This window comes from Pogoniulus pusillus, chromosome 14, assembly GCF_015220805.1.
Source record: "Pogoniulus pusillus isolate bPogPus1 chromosome 14, bPogPus1.pri, whole genome shotgun sequence".
NCBI lineage: Eukaryota > Metazoa > Chordata > Aves > Piciformes > Lybiidae > Pogoniulus > Pogoniulus pusillus.
In genome coordinates, this window is record NC_087277.1 from 25,176,941 (window position 1) to 25,200,343 (window position 23,403).

At 43.8% G+C, this 23,403-nt stretch overlaps 1 protein-coding gene across 2 annotated transcripts in view; it reads right to left on the reverse strand.

Annotated features, from left to right (window-relative positions):
- The window catches only part of PKIA (cAMP-dependent protein kinase inhibitor alpha), a 50,819-nt gene that overhangs the window by 26,961 nt on the left and 455 nt on the right, over positions 1–23,403 (reverse strand). The window contains exon 1 of one of the 2 annotated variants that reach the window (XM_064154628.1): positions 23,134–23,339. The exons of the other annotated variant lie outside the window; for it this stretch is intronic. The gene's annotated coding sequence lies outside the window, so the exon portion shown is untranslated. Of the gene's footprint in view, positions 1–23,133; positions 23,340–23,403 lie in introns of those variants that run through there. 2 annotated transcript variants of the gene reach the window in all.

The window sequence follows — 23,403 nt, forward strand, 5'->3', positions numbered from 1 at the left end:
GTGACATTTATTAACACACCAGAAGCAATGTGGCTTTCCCCAAACCAGAAGGCCTTGTTTTACATGAGAAAGGACAAGGAATCTTTTCTTTCTTATTTTAAATACCTCAAACAGGAGATGTGCCTTGACATTTTCAGGTTTCTGTACCAAGAAAGCCAGAGGAGGAGTTACACGGCAGCTTTGCAAGCCAATATGCTAGTCCCAAGAAAGCATTCACTACAGAAACGAGTGCTTTCGAGATCACACCACTTTATTCAGTAGAATTAATGCCTCTCAGAAGAGCAGGAATTGCCAAAGACGAAAGCACACTGTAAGTGGTGACATGTTTGTCTGTGGGTACTACTGTAAGCACTGATTAGCTCGTTTAAAAAGTAAACAACAACAGGTAAAAGAAGATACTTGCTCATGTGCAAGTAACAAGTCAAGTTGGGGTGAAAGAACACAGTATGTATTTTCAGTTTCAGGTGACAAATAGAGAGATGCTACAAAGGACATCATGCTCTAGAAATCAGTAATAATGAACCATTTCCCCCAAAGTGTCTTGGGATAAGTAGTGAGACAAACTGGCAAAGCCAAGCCTCTTAGCACTTCTGAAAATGTGATGCTGAAATGTAGCACACCACTATGAAATTTGAAGGTCGAGTGCAAACCTCAAGACCTGAAGTTGATGAAAAACCTGATTTCAGCTGAGCCAGAAATTCACCCATACTGTAAAAAACACAAAGGGAAGAGAGAGCTGGGAAAGACAAAGAGGTTTTTCTATGCCTAAGCAATTAATGCCCACATTTTCTAACATGGCTATTTACACTTCGTTAAAAGCTTCACTGACCATTTCCTTCATTAGCAACCTTCAGGTTGTAAACGTAAACTTTCAGTGCAACGTCGCTGAGATCTGCCATCCCAACCACCAAAAATCTTTTGGAGCCTTCCCTTGAACACAATCTTCTGTTGTTGCTCCTCATGACCGGAGAGAAACACTGCCCTTATTTTCAAACAAGCAGGACTGATGTTTGCATAAAAGAATGTATTCCTTGTTTGTTTTCAGCCTAGATTCCAGTAAAATCAGAGTTGAACTAGAAATTGAAAGACAAGTTGCATCTTCTCTTTGAAAAAAGCTTTTCAGCACAATTTCAGTGGAGTAACACTTAGAGGAGAGAGATCTTAACTATGCCCTAAGTTGGGAGGGAATGTTTTATAGCTTCATAGGACACTAGATTGGAAGTAACCTCAAGAACCATGTAGTCCAACCTTCCAGAGTAAGAATAGCTTAAATGAGATGGTCCAGGACCATCAAGCTGTTGATCTGCTTGAGGGTAGTAAGGCTCTGCAGAGAGACTTTCAGGCAGGGTCGCAGTGGCTGGAGAGCAGCCAAACAGAAAGGGATCTGGGGGTGCTGATTGATACCTGCCTGAACATGAGCCAGCAGTGTGCCCAGGTGGCCAAGAGAGCCAGTGGCATCCTGGCCTGCATCAGGAATGGTGTGGTCAGCAGGAGCAGGGAGGTCATTCTGCCCCTGTACTCTGCACTGGGTAGACCACACCTTAAGTGCTGTGTTCAGTTCTGGGCCCCCAGTTTAGAAGGGACATTGAGATGCTTGAGCGTGTCCAGAGAAGGGCGACGAGGCTGGGGAGAGGCCTTGAGCACAGCCCTACGAGGAGAGGCTGAGGGAGCTGGGATTGGTTAGCCTGGAGGAGGCTCAGGGGAGACCTTATTGCTGTCTACAACTACCTGAGGGGTGGTTGTGGCCAGGAGGAGGTTGCTCTCTTCTCTCAGGTGGCCAGCACCAGAACGAGAGGACACAGCCTCAAGCTATGCCAGGGGAGATTTAGGCTGGAGGTGAGGAGAAAGTTCTTCACTGAGAGAGTCATTGGGCACTGGAATGGGCTGCCCGGGGAGGTGGTGGAGTCGCCGTCCCTGGAGCTGTTCAAGGCAGGATTGGACGTGGCACTTGGTGCCATGGTCTGGCCTTGAGCTCTGTGGTAAAGGGTTGGACTTGATGATCTGTGAGGTCTCTTCCAACCTTGGTGATACTGTGTGTGATACTGTGTGTGTGAGAGACCTGGACAGGCTCTATCAACGGGCCAAGGCCAGCTGGGTGAGATTCAACAAGGCCAACTCTGGGTCCTGCACTGGGGTCACAATAACCCCCTGCAATGCCCCAGGGTTGAGGTAGAGTAGCTGAAAACTGTCCAGGAGAAAAAAGACCTGTGGGTGTTGATTTCCCTCAGCAATTTGCTTGTTAACTCTTTTGCCACGGAGTATCTTTGAAGTGTGACTTTCTGATTCTCTGAAAATTCTCATTCTGAATTTTCACATTGCTACACTTTGCCACTCTTCTTCCTCATCCTCCTACAGGGATTAACCACGTGTTAAAACAATGAAGAATTTAAATATGCCATTATATTATTTAAACTTTTTTAACAGCTGAAACATATAAAACACTGAAGGGCTGACTGAAAGAAACTATTCCCCCAAAGCTGACCTTTGGCTGAAGATTCATGCTATACTGACTCCACTTCTGTCTAAAGCACTTGCTGAATTCATGCCTTGACAAGCATCCCCTCCTTTCCAGAGCTATTCTGTTTGATGTCACTACTGGAATGACACATCTGCATCCAGCAGTGATCAACATGTGACAAGATGGTTTCAGGGCAATCTCTATAACTCTCATAGCCATTTGACTTGTATACCAAATGAGGCAAACTTCATCTGTGAATTTGGCTACTTGCCCAAAACTCCATTACATTACATAACATGATGAGTTTTAGGTCCATTAAAGCTATTTAAAAGTAAATGATTCTCCTGTTTAACATATCTTGGTATACCATTTAAGAGACTACCAAAGCCTGGAAGTTCAACAAAGTAAAAAAAAAAAATGAAGCTACTCCATTTTTCTTCCCTCCCCTCCAAAAAAAGGTGGAAGGGTGTTTCATTGTCTTAGAAAACATACAACCCAACTGCAGAGAGAGTCTGTAAAGGTGTGCAGATGTTCCAGGTCTGGCACTTGAAAGGAGATTTTATTTGAAGGCAGGATTAAAATCACAGAAACATTTAGGTTGGAAAAGACCTTCAGGATCACTACGTCCAGCTGACTACCCTACTCTACAAGGTGCACCCTAAACCATATCCCCAGGCACTGCATCCAAACGACTTTTAAACACCACCTCCCTGGGCAGCCCATTCCAATGCCTGACCACTCCTGTTGTGATTCCCTCCCCCCCACTAATATCCAGTCTAAATCTACCCAGTCACAGCTTGAGGCCATTCCCTCTTGTCCCCCCAAGCTACGCCAGGGAAAATTTAGGCTTGAGGTGAGGAGAAAGTTCTTCCCTGAGAGAGTCATTGGACACTGGAATGGGCTGCCCGGGGAGGTGGTGGAGTCGCTGTCCCTGGAGCTGTTCAAGGCAGGACGTGGTGCCATGGTCTAGCCTTGAGCTCTGTGGTTAACAGGTTGGACTTGATGATCTACGAGGTCTCTTCCAACCTTGGTGATACTGTGATACTGTAATTACCTGTGAGAAGAGACCAGCAAGAGCCTTTCCACAACATCCTTTCAGGTAGCTGTAGACAGCCATGAGGTTTCCTCTTCCTTCAACTAACCATCTCCTGCTCCCTCAGCCATTCCTCATCAGATTTATTCTCTGAAATGAAGAGCTATGCAATCCTCCTGACAAAGTCAGGAAGACAGAAAGAGGCCTATGCCATATTCCTCTGAAGCAGGGAAGCAGAAAAAGGGTTCATTTTTAAAAAGCAAACAACCCAAACCTCCTCAGACCCAGGGAAAACACAGCCACACCTCTCCCACCCATCACACACAATGCTGGACGAATGCTTCTTTTCCAGCCAAGTTCTTTTCACCTATTTTCAGTCAGCTTTCCAGTCAAACAATAACTTGAAGAAAAACAAGAGACCACCACGCAAACCACCCCACCCATGTCAGCTGAACAAAACAAAGCACCACCTCTAACATGATTCAATACAGATGATGATCACACTGTCAAAGGCAAATTGATTAAGCCTGGATTAAGGCTTCATTCAAATATCTCCCTGAGTTCTAATGTGACTGCAGAAAGTTGCAGTGTTTTGTCTTTCAGATGTTACAACCATAACCATGAATTATTTCAGAGCTAAGCCTCCTGACTCAGTCAATTTTTGCCCTGTTCAGAATCAGATGAGCTACTTTCTTCTGCATTCTTCCTGTTAATCATGGGCACAATAAAGCAATAACAGGACATGTGCACTCCAGAAACAGAACTGTGTCTGGTAATAGGTAAGAAAAATGTTCCTTCTTAGAAACAAAAAGCTGATGAGGTGCATGAATGGCAGAGGGAAATGGAGAAAAGGAGGCTGAGAGGAGACCTTCTCACTCTCTACAACTCACAACCACAGAATGGTTTGGACTGGAAAAGATCTCTAGAGCTCATCTAGTCCAGCTCCCCCTGTCAAAGCAGGTTCACCCAGGGCAGGCACACACCCAAATGAGTTTTGAAAGTCTCCTGAGAAAGAGATTCCAAGTTTGGAACTGTTCAAAGGCAGGTTGAGCAACCTGATGTAGTGGAAAGTTTCCTTGCCCATGGCAGGGAGGTAGGAACTAGATGGTCTTTGAGGACACTTCCAACTTTCTGATTCCAGAAAGTATACTTTCTGTTTCTCATAGGAAACGGAGAAGGGAGGAGAAGGTGTTTTCTCCATGCAAAAGATGCATTTTTTTACTAGGTTTCCTAAACAAGCTTGTGGACAAAGACTTTGGAAGTTGTTTAAAGGGAAAACACTCTTAGAGAGGAGGCTACGAGGTCTTCTAGAACAGTGCTGGCAACATTCATAAAAATCATCAACAAAAAAAACAACAAGAAGAAAAACCTCCAAGTCATGAACTTCTCCACTCTTTGCTTGACTTGTGTTGTTTCCTGTCCCACCTCTGTATGGTTTGAATGATACAAAAGTATTAATTTAAATTAATTTACTTCCCAGAGTTGCTTTGGATTTCACAGACCTCAGCATGTGATGGAGCTTTTCTTGAGTATCTTCTATGTGGGTGGATTTGATAGAAGGGTAAGTTTAGTTTGCAGTGCCTGCTGTCACATATCTGTGTTTTTCTGCACCAGAGTAAGGTACATTAAACAATGACACACTCATTAACACCTAAATATAGAATTATTATTTGGTTTGCATCTTATTATCTTAGTGAGAATTTCACTTCATGTGGCAGCACAAGGGAAACAGAAGCAATCTTTTCACCAGGAACACTGTGGTCCTATCTCACAGGTTCAGAACACCAGCTTGCCATAGCTCTGTTCCTCATGTAGAAGTCTGAGAACTCTATTGCCTTGGCACTCCACTGTTGTTCTGCTGCCTTTGGACATTTTCTGGGGGGCAGATTTAACTGAAATTCTGGCTTTTGCATGATCTTTGATCACTTTATTAATGTCAAATATGCACTAAGCTTGTCTTGTGCGTAACACTGACAGCTAGAAGGTCTTCCAGAACCAGTGACATATTTTACAGTTGAAAACAACAAAAAGAACCTCAAGAGCACAATCTACGAAGTGGAGACTTCCCAGTTTTCAGTATACAAATACCATTACAGCAAGGCATCCTCTTGTCTGCAAAAAGACACAGGACCTGAAGGAAAGCCACTGTGCTTCTACACAACAAATCAGTTTCAACATACTGGTGGTTCTGTGCTCTGTTTGGACATAGGTTCGGGTTCCTTGGGGCCAAGGACAGACTAGAGTACAGGTCTCCTCCTTCCTTGACGTGAGGCTATTACATGGAAGATGTGCAATGAAAATCTCTTCTTCCCTATCTCCACAGTGAAGAGATTAACTTAAAAATCAGATCCCGAGTCAGGACTGATAGGTCTGCATGTACACACCCTGGAAATCAACAGATTTCTTTGCCTCACAGAAAAACTTTTGCTGGAAGTGCCATCTGGAGACCATTGAGTCCAACAACCAAGCTCAAAGCTAGGCTTACTTCCACCTTCAGTCTGTCTGCTCAGGGACTCCAGGTGAATTTTAAGTATGTTCAAGCCTGGAAGTTCCCCAGGCACTTTGGATGACCTGTGCCAGTGTTAAATCATTCTTGCAGAGTTCAAATTTCTCTCCTTGCAACTTGTGACCACTGCCACCTACCCTTTTGTCGTACACTTCCAAGGAAAGTCTGTGTCATCTCCATAACACCTCCTGGCACAACAAACCCAGTTCCTTCAGTCCTTGCTCATATATCACAAGCTCCAGCTTCATAACGGTTTTGGTAGCCCTCACTAAACTGGAGGTGGTAAGTCTATACCCTGATTGCACTCAGCAGCCCAGCCTCCTTCTTAGTGAGTTTAGGGTCACAGAGTCCTGGTTACCAAATCCTATATGCTCTTTGGTGAGAGATAGATAATATACACACAGAAAAAGTCTGCCCAGCAGTTCTAGATGCTTTTAGATGTTAAGTAAAATAAGAAAGAGTGCATTCATGAATTCAGTCTCCTAAAAGGCAGGTGTAGTTCCCAGATATTTTCCTGGCTCAAGAGCCCAGTCTCGTTAAAAGCACTGTAAAAGCCAAGGGTACTGGTTGACATTATTTAATCCATGATCAGTGAGGTTAAAGTTGCCACTGTCACCAGGTCATAGGTGAAATACAGCCCTCAAGGTAAACACACAACTGAGTCTTGGCAAGACGCTGGACTCAACGGTTGGACTCAATGTCCCTAAAGGTCCTTTCCAATCAGAATAGTTCTATTATTCTTTGATTGCTTGATACCAGTTTGGCCTACTCTAAACTTCCCTGTTCCTCTAATACAAGCAAGTATTTTCTTCTTTTAAATGACACATCCCATTGGAATGGGCTACCCGGGGAGGTGGTGGAGTCACCGTCCCTGGAGGTGTTCAAGAAGGGACTGGATGAGGCACTTAGTGCCATGGTCTAGTTGACTGGCTAGGGCTGGGGGATAGGTTGGACTGGATGATCTTGGAGGTCTCTTCCAACCTGGTTGATGCTATGATTCTATCTGCATAGACTTCTATAAAGTCAAATTTTAGCTCTCCACTTGCTGGAAGATAACAGACCAGGTTTAGACTGAAGTTAATACTCCACTGTATCCTAGTACAACTCAAAACACTGCAGGCCAAAGCTGTTCATTTGCAAAGTATTAATGTACACCACTGATGCATAAAGGCTGAGAGTTGTAACTCCACCAGGCAATCTGTCCTCTCTGCTTGTGATCTCAGGCAGGCACTACCTAGATAACTGCTCACAGGCCTAAAATTTAAGTAGACTGCCTGTACGAACCCTGCACTGACAGATCCAACTGTGAGAGCAAGAGGCATGTTTCAAAGTAGTCCAAGTAATTAGGCACTAAAGGACACATTCTCTTCTGGAGAAAGACCTGTTAATTACTTTGCTGTTTGCCTTCTGCTGCCATTTCTTGTCCTGAAGGACAAGCTGTCCTTTACCTCCTTCTCCCCTGGCTCAAACTTCAGCCTACTTGCCCTTTGGAAAAGGGGAATAATGTCTACTCCTCCCCTTCCCAGATACCAACATTCAATTAGGAACCTGCTCCTTGGTGTTTTTTAAAGCCCAAAGCCATGCTACATGTAGAATAACCATTAAGATTTGATTAATTAGTTGCAGAAGTATAACCTGATATAAAATGAATGTAGCACATTCTCAGGATACTAGCTTTAATTAACTTTACCAAAGACTTTTCACTGGTGAATTCTCATCAGATTCTACCCAGACAGTCAAAAACATTTCATTTCTCAAGAGAAGATGAAGATTTGCATAGTTAACATCAAAATTTGCAAGAACACATTCTTTGGCCTTGTGCTTGATGACAGCTGAAACAATGCTATGGATTTCCCTGTGAATACAGTACATATTCTATCCAACAAAGTCATCCATCTACATCTTATCTACAAACTGGGCAGCACATTACAGGAGGCAGAATGATGATCTCCATTAGAAACCAGCACACAGCAGAAAGATTGACAGGTGGGCCAATGCCAGCTCATGAAGTTCAACAAAGGCAAGCACAAGGTCCTGGACATGATTCAGGGGAATCCCCAGCACAAATACAGGCTGGACAGAGAATGGATAGAGAAAAGCAGCCCAGAAGGCAGCTGCATCACAAGCAGCATGGCCAGCAGTTCAAGGGAGGGAATTCTCCCCCTCTGCTCTGCTCTGCTCAGACTTCACCTGGATTCTTGTAACCAGCTCTGGAGATCCCAACACAAGAAGTATGAAAACTGTTAGAGCAGGTCCAGAGGAGCCACAAAGACGATCCAATGTCTGGAGCACCTCTCCTGTGAAGAGTGAGTTGAGGTTGCCCAGCCTGGAGAAGAGAAGCCTTGAGGGAGACCACAGAGCAGCCTTTTAGTACTTGACGGAGGCTACAGGAGAGCCGAGGAGGGACTTCTTACAAAGGCATGGAGTGACAGGATGAGGGGTAATGGCTTCAAACTGAGAAAAGCATAACTGAGATCAGACATTGGGAAGACATTCTTCCCTTTGAGGGTGGTAAGGCAATGACACAGGCTGCGCGGAGCAGCTCTGGTGGCTCCAAGCCTGAACTGTTCAAAGCTAGAATGGATGGGGTCTTGAGTAACACGGATCAGTAGGAAGTGTCCTTGCCCCTGGTAGGGGGATTTTAACTAGATGATCTTTACAGTCCCTTCCAACCCAAACTTTTCTATGAATGCCCAGGACAAGAAAGCATTGAAATCAGATCATATGGCAAAATCAGATTTTGAAGTGGTAAAAAGTAGTAAGAAATTCCATCTGTTGGCAGCATCTGGAAAAGCCAACATCATAACACATTTTTCCAGTGAGGTTTCTTTACCAGCATATTGCAGTTATGAACAGTTAAAACCTTTTGAGTAAATCTGCTATAAACTATGGATGTATAAAAGAAGCTGGGAAGGAAAAGCAATGGACTAAGCAATCACTCGGACATATGGTCGAGAGCACAGAGCTGACCTTCACCTCTGTGCTTTGGGAGAAAACATTAAGAAAGGGAATGGGTACAAGAACAGAGCGAGCTGGAACTGCTAGAGGCTGGGGACAAAAGATTCTACAAAAGCAACTCTCCTGTGGAGTTCTGGCCACAACTCTGAAAAACAAATCATTTCAGTGCTAGGGTGTTGAATCTTTTCGGTTTGTGTTTTTAAAAGCTGCATCTCAGAGACGCCTGAAAAGATCTCAGTAACTGGTGACCTTTTTTGCCCCCAGGTTTATTCATGTTGTGTTCCTCATGCCCTTTTTAATAATTAATTTGAAAGACACAGTCAGCATTCTCTGACTGCAACATACACAAGAGGTTCTCTTCATGCTACTAGCTAATGTGCATATGGCACAGCTGGCAGTCTTCTGTTACTCACAGCAGTCAGGCCTTTGTGATACTACAAGAGAAATAGGGAAGATAATGTGACCGTAAGCCCCTCTCTTGGTTTTTAGGCAACACAGAGCCACAGAAGAATTCTGGTTGGAAAAGACTTTTAAGGTCAAGTTCAAGCATTCTCTAGCTCTACCATAAAATTAGGTGCTCAACCACTTCCCTGGGGAGCTTGTTCTAGTCTTTGAGAACCTATTGGTGAAGAAGTTTCTTTTAATATCCAACTTAAACCTCCCCTGGTGCAACTTAAGGCCATTTTTTCTTGTCCTATCATTTGTTCGTAGGGAGAAAAGACTGACCCCCTGCCTTGCTACAATCTCCTCTCAGAGAGTTATAGAGAGAGAAGTCTCCTTTCAGCCTCCTTTTCCTGCAGACTGAACAACCCCAGGTCCCTCAGCTGCTTCTCACAAGACCCTTCGCCAGCTTTATTGCCCTTCTTTGGACAAGCTCCAGCACCTCAAAGTCTCCCTTGTAGTGAGGGCCCTAACATGCTGATGCCTGGAAGAATCTTACCCTGTTGTAGACAAAACAAGGAGCTGCACTGGAGAATAGTCTGTACCAAACTTCAAAATGCAGAAAGATAAATAGCACAAAGTTCCCATTGTCCACTACAATGTAGAAAGAACAAAGACACACAATGTAATCACAAGGAATTAATGAAGTGTAAAACATTTAAAACGAGGCAAACAAAGTGATGAGTCATATGGAAAGAAACAGAAATGCCCAGTTTCAGTGTTTCAAAAGCTTCATAGTTTTCCAGCAAGAAAGTGATCATTCAGGGGGATTTAATACATAAATCTGCAACAGATAGAGGCAGCTGCATTATGTATTAACAACAACAAAACAGTTCTAGTTACACCAGTCTTTTAAGACTGCCTGGGAGAGCTCTTCAATCTTTCTTATGCTTTGAATCCATCTAACAAATATGCTCAGTGAGCTTTATGAAGGAGTGTTTTAGTGCACTGTGGACAGATTTACTCCATTTAAACAACATGCTGCCTACAAACCCTTTGGAGCAAGGAAACCCAATTTGCCTGTCTTCGGTTTCAAAGCTTTATTTTAAGGGAAAGACTGAATGTTTGTATGCCAGGGTAAGTTATCCATTTGAAACCATTTTTTCCACTAGTAAAATCTAGAAGCTGTATAAAACCACATAGCTCTCCAGATATTGCTTTCCAAAGCACTTCTGAATTCTCTGTCTACTGTAGGAAGCAACTTCCCCTTGCTTTTCCTTCTTGGTGTGAGGGGAGGTTAGGGAGAAAAAAAAGGGCAATGGCACAGCCACAAATCACAGAATCATGGAATGGTTTAGGTGGGAAAGGTTGTTAAAGATCATCCACTCTAGTCTGCAAACACTGCTGCAGACCACTGCAGAGTGAGCAAGAACAGAACAACCAGATAGGCATCACCAGACAGACACCCAGTGGTACTTCCATAAAATCATGGACATGGTTTCAGAGAATCACAGAATTAACCGGGTTGGAAAAGACCTCTAACATCAAGTCCAACTGTCAACCACCATGGCCTAGTTGACTGGATAGGGCTGGGGGATAGGTTGGACTGGATGATCTTGGAGGTCTCTTCCAACCTGGTTGATTCTATGGCCATTAAACTACGTCCCAAAGTGCCACCTCCAGGGATGATACTAGAGAGGGTGCAGCAAATTCTTGGAACGGCCACTCTAATACTAAGAGATGGGGAGCATGGAAGGTAATTTCTGCAGCTGTCATCACACAGTTTCTGAGCAGGTTAGACTCTTGTAACTACTCCATCTTTTCACAGTGAACCCAGAAGCAGCTTCTTAACAATCTAGGCCAGTACTGATCTAAACATCACCACAAACATTTTGGGAAGAGATTTATCAAATCTATGTTACTGGTACAGAGAAGTTCCAGCAGGTAAAACATAAGCATGAACACAACACATCATGTGTTCTGCTATCACTACTTACCACCACATTACCTGGCATCTGGAACTAACTTGCAAACCTGGCAGGTAACACATGAGAGGTGACCAAGTTGGTAGACATGAAATAGCATTAACTTCAGTTTTCACTGTTAAGCCTACTTCTTTTAGCCAGACTTGTGACCTCCAAAGTATCCAAAGCCAGCACATCAGGGGCTTTGACAAGATCTGTTCTTCATTAACTATCAGTGGCTGCTGGCTTGAATTCTTCCTCTGATGCCATGTTTGAGTTAGACCTCTGATGCCATGTTTGAGTTAGACCAAAACTGTTTCTGGTCAGTGCTGTTCCTTTCCAGCCCAGTCTCTGTTCCATGTCAACACTTTGTGCAGCTCAGGGCCAGTTTGCACAGAGGGTGGCTGCTGCTAGCAGTGAGTACATGACAGTGAATTAGCACTGAGAGTGGGCTGCAGACCAAGGTCATAGCTGAATCTTGTGTGCCATGTTGGGGTGCAGAGTACAAGGCTGCACCTGTGAGGACGGGCAGACAGTTCTGATGAACAAGGATCCAATGGACACCATACTTGGTATAAAGCTGAGGGATCACAGAAGTCTCTTCTTGGCTGGAGTCTGAGGAGGACTCTGTCCATCCTGCCTTTGATCCCAATCTGAACATTCCTGAATCCAGTTCCAGAAACCAGCTCCTAAATCACTTTCCCACCTGCCTCTGAGGCCAACATCTGCCACAGCATCAGTGGTAACATGACAGCCACAGGGGGCTGGGTTTGATATACATTTTGTATTTACTCATATACACCTAATTACTTTATTTATTAAAGCTGGTTTAGTTTTCCAATCCACAAGTCTCTCTCCCTTATTCCCTTCCTTTTGCCCTCATGGGTAGGAAAGGGGTTAAAAAAGAGTATCTGTCATTCATCTCATGGTCAGTCCAGCCCTAGCCCTTGAAAGAGGCAAGTAAATTTAGCTCCCTAAAGCACCCAGTAGAACATTTGCATGTTGACACTCACATGTGTAAGTATGTGTTTTGCCTTCTGCTTCACAGAGATGAGAAAGCACCAAGAACATCCTCTTCCAAAAACTGTGGAAGCAGGAATTACATGGCAAAACCAGGTACTTTCACCAGAAGGCTAAAGCAATGCTGCCTGATAGATCATGTTGGAGTTGCTCCAGCAAATAGAAGGGCTGCAGGTTTGCTTAGTGCAAGTAACATCTTCTATGATTTTGAGATTAAACTCTATCAATAAATAAATCAACTGATAAAAAGCAAGCCTGCCTGTTGAAAAGGAAAAAAAACCATGCCAGAAACTGGGACCAACAAGAGATCCCAGTTACATTACAGGCGAGTGTTCTACAAGTACTCTGCAGGCTTGTCACAGTTAAATGTCAGGATAAGACCTGAGCGTTCCCATTCTCTGCATCATCATTCCAGTTTCCATGGAAAGGACATGTACTTGTGCACAACCCAGGCAGGTGTGCTGTGGATGTTCCATGTGCAGATGGTGAAGCCCTTGGCTTTGTATTTTAGAGTTTAGTCTAGACTTGGTTTATTCCTCTCATGTTCAGAGACAAAAGGATTTTCAGAGGATGACAAAGGATCCTTCAGGAGTACCTGGTTCCTGTCACACACAACTGTGTGCAGATTTCCCAGGTGAAACCAAGCCAATGCCTACATAAATCAGAGATGTGTTTTCATTAAGATTTATCAGAAGCCCTCCAAGATGTCTGTAAATACAGACTCTGTCCTGACGAGACCCCACCTGGGTTACTGCGTCCAGTTCTGGATTCCCCAAGACAAGAAGGACATGGAACTGTTGGAATGGCTCCAGAGGAGGGCAACCAACATTGGAGCACCCCTCCTGTGATGACAGGCCTGGAGAACAGAAGGCTGTGGGGATGTCACAGCAACCTTCCAGTATTTGAAGGGGGCTAGAGGAGAGCTGAAAAGGGACTTTTTACAAGGGCACTGAGTGACAGGATGAGGAGTAATGGCTTCAAACTGTAGCAAATGACTTGACCACTTGTAGACTGAAGACCTATGCTTCAATTGTTTCAGTAGCTGAAAGGATTTGAAGACTCTTCTGGTTACCGTTTTACACAGTAACTTCCCACAATTAATGCCTCTTTATGTATCTTGCTTTTACCTTTCAAAAGCTGCTCCTCCATGGAGTAAATTCACTCTCTGCTATTTAATCCTGCTGAATGCATTTTCATTTACGATACATCAGCTGGGTTGAATATAAACAGCCTCCACATCAGCTATAAGATTTCAGCTTTAAATCAGCTGCCTGGTTGGAAAGAAAAGTAGGAAGCTAAAAGAAAAACAAAACAAAACTAAGAATGCAACACAGAAGCCTTTGTTCCTCAGTCTGTGAGAAGTCTTTATGCCCAAACTGAAAGATAGAAATGCCTGACTGACTCCCACCCAAATGCAGAGGAGAAAAAGGAGAGGAAAACTTCAGAGATCACAGCTACCTTTACTTTTGGTTACTCAAGCTTTGCTGTTACTAATACCTAAAAATAAAGGTAGCTTCCTCCCTCACATTGGCCTCACACTCACTAATCCTATAAAGCTGAGAGGAAGAGGGAAAAACTCACCCAGTGGAGCAAAACTGACATGTCAATATTAGCATGCATGTACAACAAAACGCTTTTAACTTCTCCAGAAGCACCCTCACTAGATCTCACACTCTCTTATGCTTCTGCTAAGACCTACCCATTTCTGTTAGTCTTTCCAACCTGTCCACATCTATGTCCTTACTTACACTGACATCTCTAAGAACTTTCCTTGAAGAAAAGCTAAGCTTTGTGTTCTGGCCACTGTTATGAGAAGTCAATTAGTTTAATAAATTACTACTACAAAGAGTCATAGGAGACCTCCAAGATCACTGAGTACAACTATTACATAAGTCTACCAAGGCTGGTGCTAAATCATGTCCCTCAGCACCTCATCTCACCTCTTTTCAATGTCTCCAGGGATGGAATATCAACCACCTCCCTGGGGAGCATGCTCCAGTCTTTGAGAACCCTTTTAGTGAAGAAATTTCTTCTAATAGCCAACCTAAACCCTCCTAGCACAACTTAAGGCCACTTTCTCTTGTTACTAGGGAGAAGAGACCAACATCTGCCTCTCTACAACCTTTCAGGGAATTAGGGAATTGTAGTGATGTCTCCCCTCAGCCTCCTCTTCTCCAGTTTCCTCAGCTGCTCCTCACCAGCCCTGTTCTCCAGACCCTTCACCAACTTTGCTGCCCTTCTCTGAAACTGCTTCAGCACCTCAATGTCGTTCTTGTAGTGAAGGCCTCAAGGTGTGGCTTCACCAGTGCTGACTACAGGGGGCAATCACTGCCTCGCTATTTCCTCATTCTAAGACTTCTCTTGGATTTTCACATCCCACCTTAATGCAAAATTGACACACACAGAGAGTAAAACTACTGAAAGCCTCTACAACTGCTACTATGAAAGGCATGACACTGCAAATTATTTCTGTCTATCTGCATTCCCTGACAAGGGCTTTGGATGTGTTCAGAGAATAGTGGTCATTTAGAACACTTGACTGGAGATACTGCTCCGAGCAGAGCAGGTATAAGACAGCAAGGGGGATAGGAAGTTGACACAGAACATATGGCAGATAGGATTATGTAAGTGCTCAGGAAGGGTGTCACAGAATGAACATCAGCTGAAAGACAGATCTCACAGCATTCATAGAAAGCTTCCAGCAGTTTCAGCAGAGAAAAGCCAGAGCAATTAGCTGAAAATCAGACCTGCCTCAACAGCAACCACATCAAAGGAAAGTCAGATACACTAAAAGGCTTCTAATAGGATAATTTGTTTTCTAAACAACACTGAAATTACTTCCTGGGAAATCACAGTATCACAGTATCACAGTATTATCAGGGTTGGAAGAGACCTCACAGATCATCAAGTCCAACCCTTTACCACAGAGCTCAAGGCCAGACCATGGCACCAAGTGCCACGTCCAGTCCTGCCTTGAACAGCTCCAGGGACGGCGACTCCACCACCTCCCCGGGCAGCCCATTCCAGTGTCCAATGACTCTCTCAGTGAAGAACTTTCTCCTCACCTCCAGCCTAAATTTCCCCTGGCGCAGCCTGAGGCTGTGTCCTCTCGTTCTGGTGCTGGCCACCTGAGAGAAGAGAGCAACCTCCTCCTGGCCACAACCACCCCTCAGGTAGTTGTAGACAGCAATAAGGTCACCCCTGAGCCTCCTCTTCTCCAGGCTAACCAATCCCAGCTCCCTCAGCCTCTCCTCGTAGGGCTGTGCTCAAGGTCTCTCCCCAGCCTTGTTGCCCTTCTCTGGACACGCTCAAGCATCTCAGTGTCCCTCCTAAACTGGGGGGCCCAGAACTGGACACAGTACTCAAGGTGTGGTCTAACCAGTGCAGAGTACTTAAACCATGACAAATTCCAGACCAAGTTTTGGACTCCTTTGGAAGTACAAGTGAACACAAGCCTAAAAAAGCACCGAAATCCTTGGCCACAGTAACAGTCCCCAGCAGCACCACATTAAGCACAGATACAACAGTTACACTCCGAAAGTACCTGTAGCAATGATGGTATTATTTTTTGCACGCTGTCTCTCTGAGTTAATAACTGAGGCATTATACAGCTCCTTACTACCTTCATAATATTAGTGCTGCCATTCAATAGATCAACACCTGAACTCCCTGCAGGCACATAAACTCATTAAAAAAGACCCAAAGTGCTCAGCAATCTGCTAGCTATCCAGGACAACCCAAAGGACTCCCTGCTCAGAAAAAATACTCTTCATGGAGAAGCTTTTGGTGCTTGGTTAAGAACTGCAGGCAAATATTAGTAGTCTGTATGTTAAAGAAGAGATGATAAAATGGACTTATCTCACCACCAAAAAGCTGTGGCTTCCTTGGGCTTTTAGGGCATGCTACAATCGATTTTGATAAGCCATACAAGACATACAGCTTTATGCAGACTCCATTCACATCTCTTATCATGCTTTGATTCCCTGAGACCTTACAAATAACAGTTCCTTAAAATGCAGCAGTCTATTTTTAGTTTGCTTTTTCTTCTTTTAAATAAAGTCTTTCACATCATGCCTGCCTTTTAGAGCCTGATAGTTCTTCACATGCTCCAATTCTTACATGAATTAATGAATCCCATTCTCTTTCATTTTCTGCTTGCCTGTCTGAGCACACAAACGTTAGCCCAAATCACTAAAGCTGCTATCATCCCACTATTTAAAAACAAGAGAACACAAAACAGAGGAGTTGGGATTGAATCTCTCTTGCTCTGTAAGGCTATACACTACAGTTTGTTCTCTCTGACATTTAAAATACACATTTTTTATACCCAGCTCTCATTTTTTTATGTCTCCTACTAATGGCATTAGTACTTTCCAGTTATAAACTTATTATTGTACCTATACTACAATGAAAAAATAACCTAACAGTAACACAAGAGGTCACTCCAAATGAAACCTGCAATGAACTTGAAAACAACATATGAAGAGTAAAAAAACTGAGAAAGGAATGGAACAGAAATCATCATTTACTAAACAGAGCTCCTAAGCTCTGACCGTTGCATATCAGAAAGAAATCATAGAATCATAGAATAGAATCACAGAATCAACCAGGTTGGAAGAGACCTCCAAGATCATCCAGGCCAACCTATCACCTAGCCCTGTCCAATCATCTAGACCATGGCACTAAGTGCCTCAGCCAGGCTTTTCTTGAACACCTCCAGGAATGGTGACTCCACCACCTCCCTGGGCAGCCCATTCCAATGGCAAATCACTCTCTCTGGGAAGAACTTCCTCCTAACATCCAGTCTAGACCTCCTCCGGCACAACTTGAGACTGTGTCACCTTGTTCTGTTGCTGGTTGCAGGAAGGATACAGAAAAATGACAAAGAAGGAATCAGAGGTGGAAGAGAGTCTGTATGTGCAGACAGAGCAAACTGACCCAGATGACCATCCCTGAGGCAAAAGATGATGTGGTATCACGACTGGTGTGAAAATGAAAAGGAAAGGGTTGTTTAACACGTCTCACAATGTGACAGTTAAAAGTGCCTCTAACTAAATCGTTGGGCAACACTTTTTCAGATAAACAATGAGACTTCTTACACTCCTCATGCACTGAATCATGTAACTGCCAAAGGACACTGAGGAGGCTGAAAATGTAAATCAGACGAAACAAACACTCCCAGGGAAGACATGATGTCCTCTGAGATGAAACTCAGCAGTGCAAATATACTGACAGAACTCCTGATCAATGCTGAGCACCAAACACTGTATCAAAGGGTGATTTCTGCACTTAATTCATACCTGGATTCTCTAAGCATCCTTTACTGGCATAGTGCCAGCAGGCATATTTTAATAGCAGATTCATATTCTTACAGGCTAAGTCTCCACAACAGATTTTCACCATGAGGGTGGCGAGATACTAGATCAGGTTGCTCAAAGAAGTTGTAGAGGCCTCAAGCATGGAAGTGCTCAAGGTCAGGCTGGGTGGGGCTTTGAGCAACCTGGTCTAGTAGGAGGCATGGACTTGGAACTAGACAATCTTTAAGGCCTCTTCCAACCCAAACCATTCTAGGATTCTATGGATGAGTTTGCACAGGCATCCGACAGTCACTGTTCTAGTGTTAACAACTACTTTTCAGTTTAGTAGCTATACTAAAGCAAACCAATCAGTGCCATCTGTCACGCACCAGAGGAACAAAAAGTCTCCATATGGATTTCATTACAGGCACAGAACCACACACAAAACAGAGAGACACTTACTCTAAGAGTTTCAAAGAGCTTTTGCTAAACTTCCATAAGAGACATCTTTTGCTCCTTTTTTTCCAACGTATCATGTTTTCTGGTAACACAGCAGCAGCATGCAGATGTCACGAACCTTCTGTGACTCAAACAAGCACTTTGTGAAGTTTGAAACTGGCAGTCTAACATTATTTAATGCTTGGACTAGATTATCTCTTTAAAAAGGGTCTTCCAACCAAAATGATTCTGTCCTGATTGCCCTTTTAAATTGACATCTCAGCGAAGCAAGAATGATAGGGGACTGTCACTTAACATCAAAAAATTACCTTGGTTCAATTCTGGATAGATGATTCCAAAGCAGAAATATATTTTTAATTTCTACTTTGACTAGGCTAGAAACATGAAAAAAAAAAATCTCAAAGACGAATCTAGAGAGTTACAGACCAGAACTGTAAGGCAGAGCTCCGGGAATCCTTAGCAAGTAAAGTTGAGAATGAAGTCTGACTCTCCTGTGAAGTCCACCTCTTTCCTACCTGCTAACAATCTACAAGCTGAGATGCTGGATAGGAACCAATTTAAGGCTGCTGAAGTAGTAATATCCCTTACCAATCTGATCCACAGTATTTTAAGTGAGGTTTAACATGTACTATAAACAGCATCATGGAAGGACCATTAATATGCCTCTGTGCTATTTTAAAACAACAGGTGGTGAGATTGTTTCACTACAGTTCTGTGCCTACCATATGTGTAAGTGAAAATTCTGTAGGAGGTAGAAAGCAAATGAGTGAAGAGCTAGCAAATATATATATTATATAATATATAATTATATAGATATATTAAGATGTATATGATCTCATTAAAGCTGCAGCACATTTTACAGGCAAGCTAACAGCTGCCAAGATAACTTTGATCTACCTTTGGAATAGTTGCTAGAACAAAGACACAAGAAGAAAGGTAGCCAAAGTATGCTGGAGTTAGACCTATGTGTCTACTGTATCTGATGCATTACTGGAGCGTTAGAGCAGAAGGGATGCAAACCTGTGCAGAGATCAGCCAGTTGCTTTAAGGGACTCCTGAATGCAGGGCAGGCTAAATTGCCCCTGAGTCTATAAAGCCAAAGAAGAGCACTTTTGGCAGTTTTAAAATTAATTTCAATACAGGACAAGACAAAATGAATCCTACCAGAGAGAACTACACCCTGACTGACATGGACATTCTTTCACTGCAGCTCTCCTGCAATGCTCTTGCTTTATACTCGGTTTACCCAAAGAAGAAAGGCAGATATCCTGGAATCATTTTACCACCACAGAAATGCAGCTTATCTTCAGTATGTTAATCTTATTGATTCTACCATAGGAGTTAAAGGGGAAAAAAGTGAAGTTATTTGATCTGGCATTTGGCTGGGACTTTTGCACCAACTTTCTTGCAAGAGAGTACATTTTGTGTTACTTTCTCCTCTGATATGTCTATATTTAAAGATGGGGACACGGTGTAATCATACAGTTCTTGTACAATCAGATTCTTTCCTTTTATAATGCTGTTTTATAGAGTCATAGGTACACAATATGCAGGCTTTCTCACAACTAGTCTCTCAATGCATCACAAAACTAATACATGCAAATGGATTAATGCTTGTGTTGCTGTCACATGCAGCTCCCTTCAGGAAGAAGCCTTACATCAGTTTGTTTTTGCAAGAAGCATGCATAAACTCTGCAGATCTGTCTCCATATTTTAGATACTAAACTCAGGGGCTTGATACCCAGGTTCTGAAGTGCTGACTCACTCGATTAGGTTGAATTCAAGATAAAACTATATTTAATGCCTCCTTGTTCTCATATAAATGGATAAAACTCTTAGTTCTCCTTAACAATCGCTGCATTTCCAGTTGGACGGCTGCTCACAAAAACATCTTCTACTGACAGCAACTAAAGAGTCCAACACAAAACCCATTTCAGGAGAGGAAGCTAAAGTTTATGCTTGCTCTTTATTTCTCAAACAGAAATTTCTTCTCACCAATCAATGGTGAGAAACATAAAGGGCATGCATTTGGAAAGTGACAATGTATTTGTTCTTCAGACAGGAGATGGTATTACCGCTATAAAAACCTCTCTTGATTGCTCCCACACACTGAAGAACACAATTTTAAGCACACTGTGTCATACCTGTCCACTTACACCCTGGTCAAGCCTTCCTTTAAAGAATTCAATTCAAAAATCTAGGAACAAGATAACTTAAAAATCACGTTTGCTCTGGGATGTAGTCATTTCAGCCCTCTCAAAAATCATTTGGAAACATCAGCTTTAAACATTTGCACACAAAACCATAAAATGTTTTAACTGAACTGCTTCATTTTAGCCCTTGGAAAGGATCTCAAGTGAAATCAAATGTCTGCAACTTCAAGTGCATTTAAGGTTACTGGGTTTTCCAGTTTGTTCTGCTAGATAAATATGCCTTATGCAGACATACCCAACGGGCCCCCACACATCAGTTTGGTCAAATGAACCTGCTGCTTCAAAGGCTGACTGCGCCCTAGAAATCTCAAAGATAATTAAGCTCTTACAAATTCGAAGAGCTAACCCAGATGAAGAGTTCCAAAATAGCAGACCCTCTGAGGAAAAGGCAGCTAAATCTCAGCTGCTACCTTGTCTCTCTGCCATCACCCAGCCAACCAACTAGGATGTTCTTCCACTCAGTGGGGCTGTTGCCCCAGATTAACATTAACAGAGATGCTTTTCTTTGCTTGGCAAGGGTATGGAAGGAGGAAAAGTTCTGTGAGAGAACTCTTTAAGAAGTAGATTAGCTTTACATCCATTATACAACTGAACAATTCAGACTGATAATTAGGATGTAAGTTTTTTTCCCATGGACACGTGCTCCCTTACATTGGCCATCTGTCTTTGGGGTACGCACAAGACAAACATCAAAAGCAATCCAAGTTTTCAGTTTCAAACAAAGCAGAAGCACATTTGCTTCTATGATGTGAATTCACATTATGACAATGTATGGCTCCTGGTCAACTACTCTTTCATCCCTGCCAACACCATATTTTATACACATGTTAAATAACAGCCTTTTGACACATTATTTAGGTTTGCCAGGAAGCACAAACAGCTACACTCACTGTGCTAAGGTTGTGTCAACATTAGCAAGTACTCTACCACCCTGTATTTGCAACTATGGAATGGGAGAGTTATTTGATGCTGTCTTCGTTGAAGAAATTTACTTTATATAGAATGGGCAAAATAATGAGAAGTATCTGATAAACAACTTCTTTTTCCAGCCAAAGATAACTAAGACTAGAAATCAGCAAGTACAACATGGCAACTGCTGAGACAGCCAGCCACGCTTGCTTGTAGAAAGTAAAAACCAGCAATGTTGTCATAACTCAGAATCCTAAGGGTTTTATGGTTATGAACTAAATGTTTAGTAGAGAAAGATGTGGGTCTGATGGAATGACAATTTTTCTCTAGCTTGAAATGCATCTAGATGATCCTTGAGGTCCTTTCCAGCCTTGACAATTCTATGATTCTATGATAATTGTGCTTATAGTCAATGTCTGTTATTCAGAGCAAACATTTGTCTGCTGAACTGGTTTCTGACACTGCAACTGACCAGTCACACTGTTTCAGCCTTGTGAAGCCTCAGCTGTATTCTCTACAGGTTTGTCTCTGTAGCCATTAGTCACCTCCTCCATACCCAGCAGCAGTACTGAGGTACTTAAAACATCTTCTCAGAAATACTGACAACAGATCAAATAACTGCCCATTTACTCCCCAAGTATTATTTCTATCACTCTAGCACCATGACCAGAGGCTCTGACCACAACTGAGGATATCATGACTGCAAGCACGGAAAGATAACCAAGTCCTTTAAGATGAACATAAAAGTAGACATTGAAAAAAAGTAACTTTCAGCTCCAGTATCTTCCTTCTTTTTTTTTCATTAAGAACAGCTTAACATCCCATCAGTTTCCTCCCAGAGGCACAAGCATTTCTGCTTCCAAACCAAACCACCAAGAGTCATCAAGCAACACCAAAGACAGTGCTCATCCTAATGATCGCCCCCTTTATGACGACTCTAGCCTCCCGTGTTGACATGCCTGCCTTAAACCAACCTGGTTTGAGAGCAAAGAAGAACAAACTCAAGATTTCCCCCTTCTTCCCAATTCCAAAAGACCATTTATCTGATGTTATGACCCATGTACATACCACAACCCACATGCAATGCCAGCGGACAAGCAACGACACCGCAGGTATTCGCTTTTCCACTTCCACAGCAGATATGAAGGAGAAGCATCTCACTAATTCTTCCACTTAGCAAACAAAGGCTTCCAAATTTTGCTATTTTGGTTGTCCCAAACCTTGTGCTAAGTTATAAAAAATGTCATAAAGGGAAAACAAGCAAACAAACAAACAAAAACAACCACAGAAATAAGTCCCCCCAAAAGTCAACAGAATCCATTTTGGTGCAAGGGTTGGCTCTTCAACTTCTGCACTCCCTTTAGTTTCCAGCGCAGCGCCTTCAAAATCCAGGGATGTAAACGCGACATCGGTTTTTGCTTCTGCTCTCCTGAAACCTTCTGCCCTAAGATGTCTTCCCTGTCACTTAAGGAACGCGCATCGGGCCGCAGGGACCCGGCGCCGAGCCCTGCACCTGTCGCAGGACTCCACACCCCTCCGTGCCAAGCCAAAGACAAAATGCCCCCATTCCAAGACAGCAAATCCTGACTAGAGAAAAGGCGTCCGGGCTGCCGAGCGGAGAGCGGGCACGGAGCCAGCGCACATCCTGGCAATGGGAGATAAAACGCAACACCGCGGCGCTTGGGAGAGAGCTGCGTTTCTGCTTTCGGAGGAAACCACGGGAGGAGGAAGGGAAGGAAGGGAAGCGGCATCCCTAAAACACAAGCTCCAGACGCTGCCTGCCCGCTCGCAGGCACGGCGGCTCCTTCCCGGGCCACCAGCCTGGCTTTCCCCACGTCCGCAGCTGGGCGAAGCGGGGCGGGCGGCCCGCAGCAGCAGCGTCGCAGCCCCCCGGGCCGGGCAGCACCGCAAGGCTCTACGCCCGCGCCCGCTCACCTTTCCAGCGACCGGCTCAGCGCATCTTTCTCCCTTCCGCAGCGGCTGCTCCTAGCGGCCCCAGGGCCCTGGGCTGGGCGGAGCGGAGTGCACGGTACTGTCCCTCCCTCAACCGGCGGCAGCTCCCTCTGTCACTTCACCCCCACATCCCGGCGGCGGCAACGGCAACAGCTGCTCCAAGATTCACGGCGCTCCGCCGGCATGAAGTCATCCTCCCCGCCCCCTCCCTGGGCCGCCGCACTCCGCTCCCGCCGCGAACAGGGGAGCCGG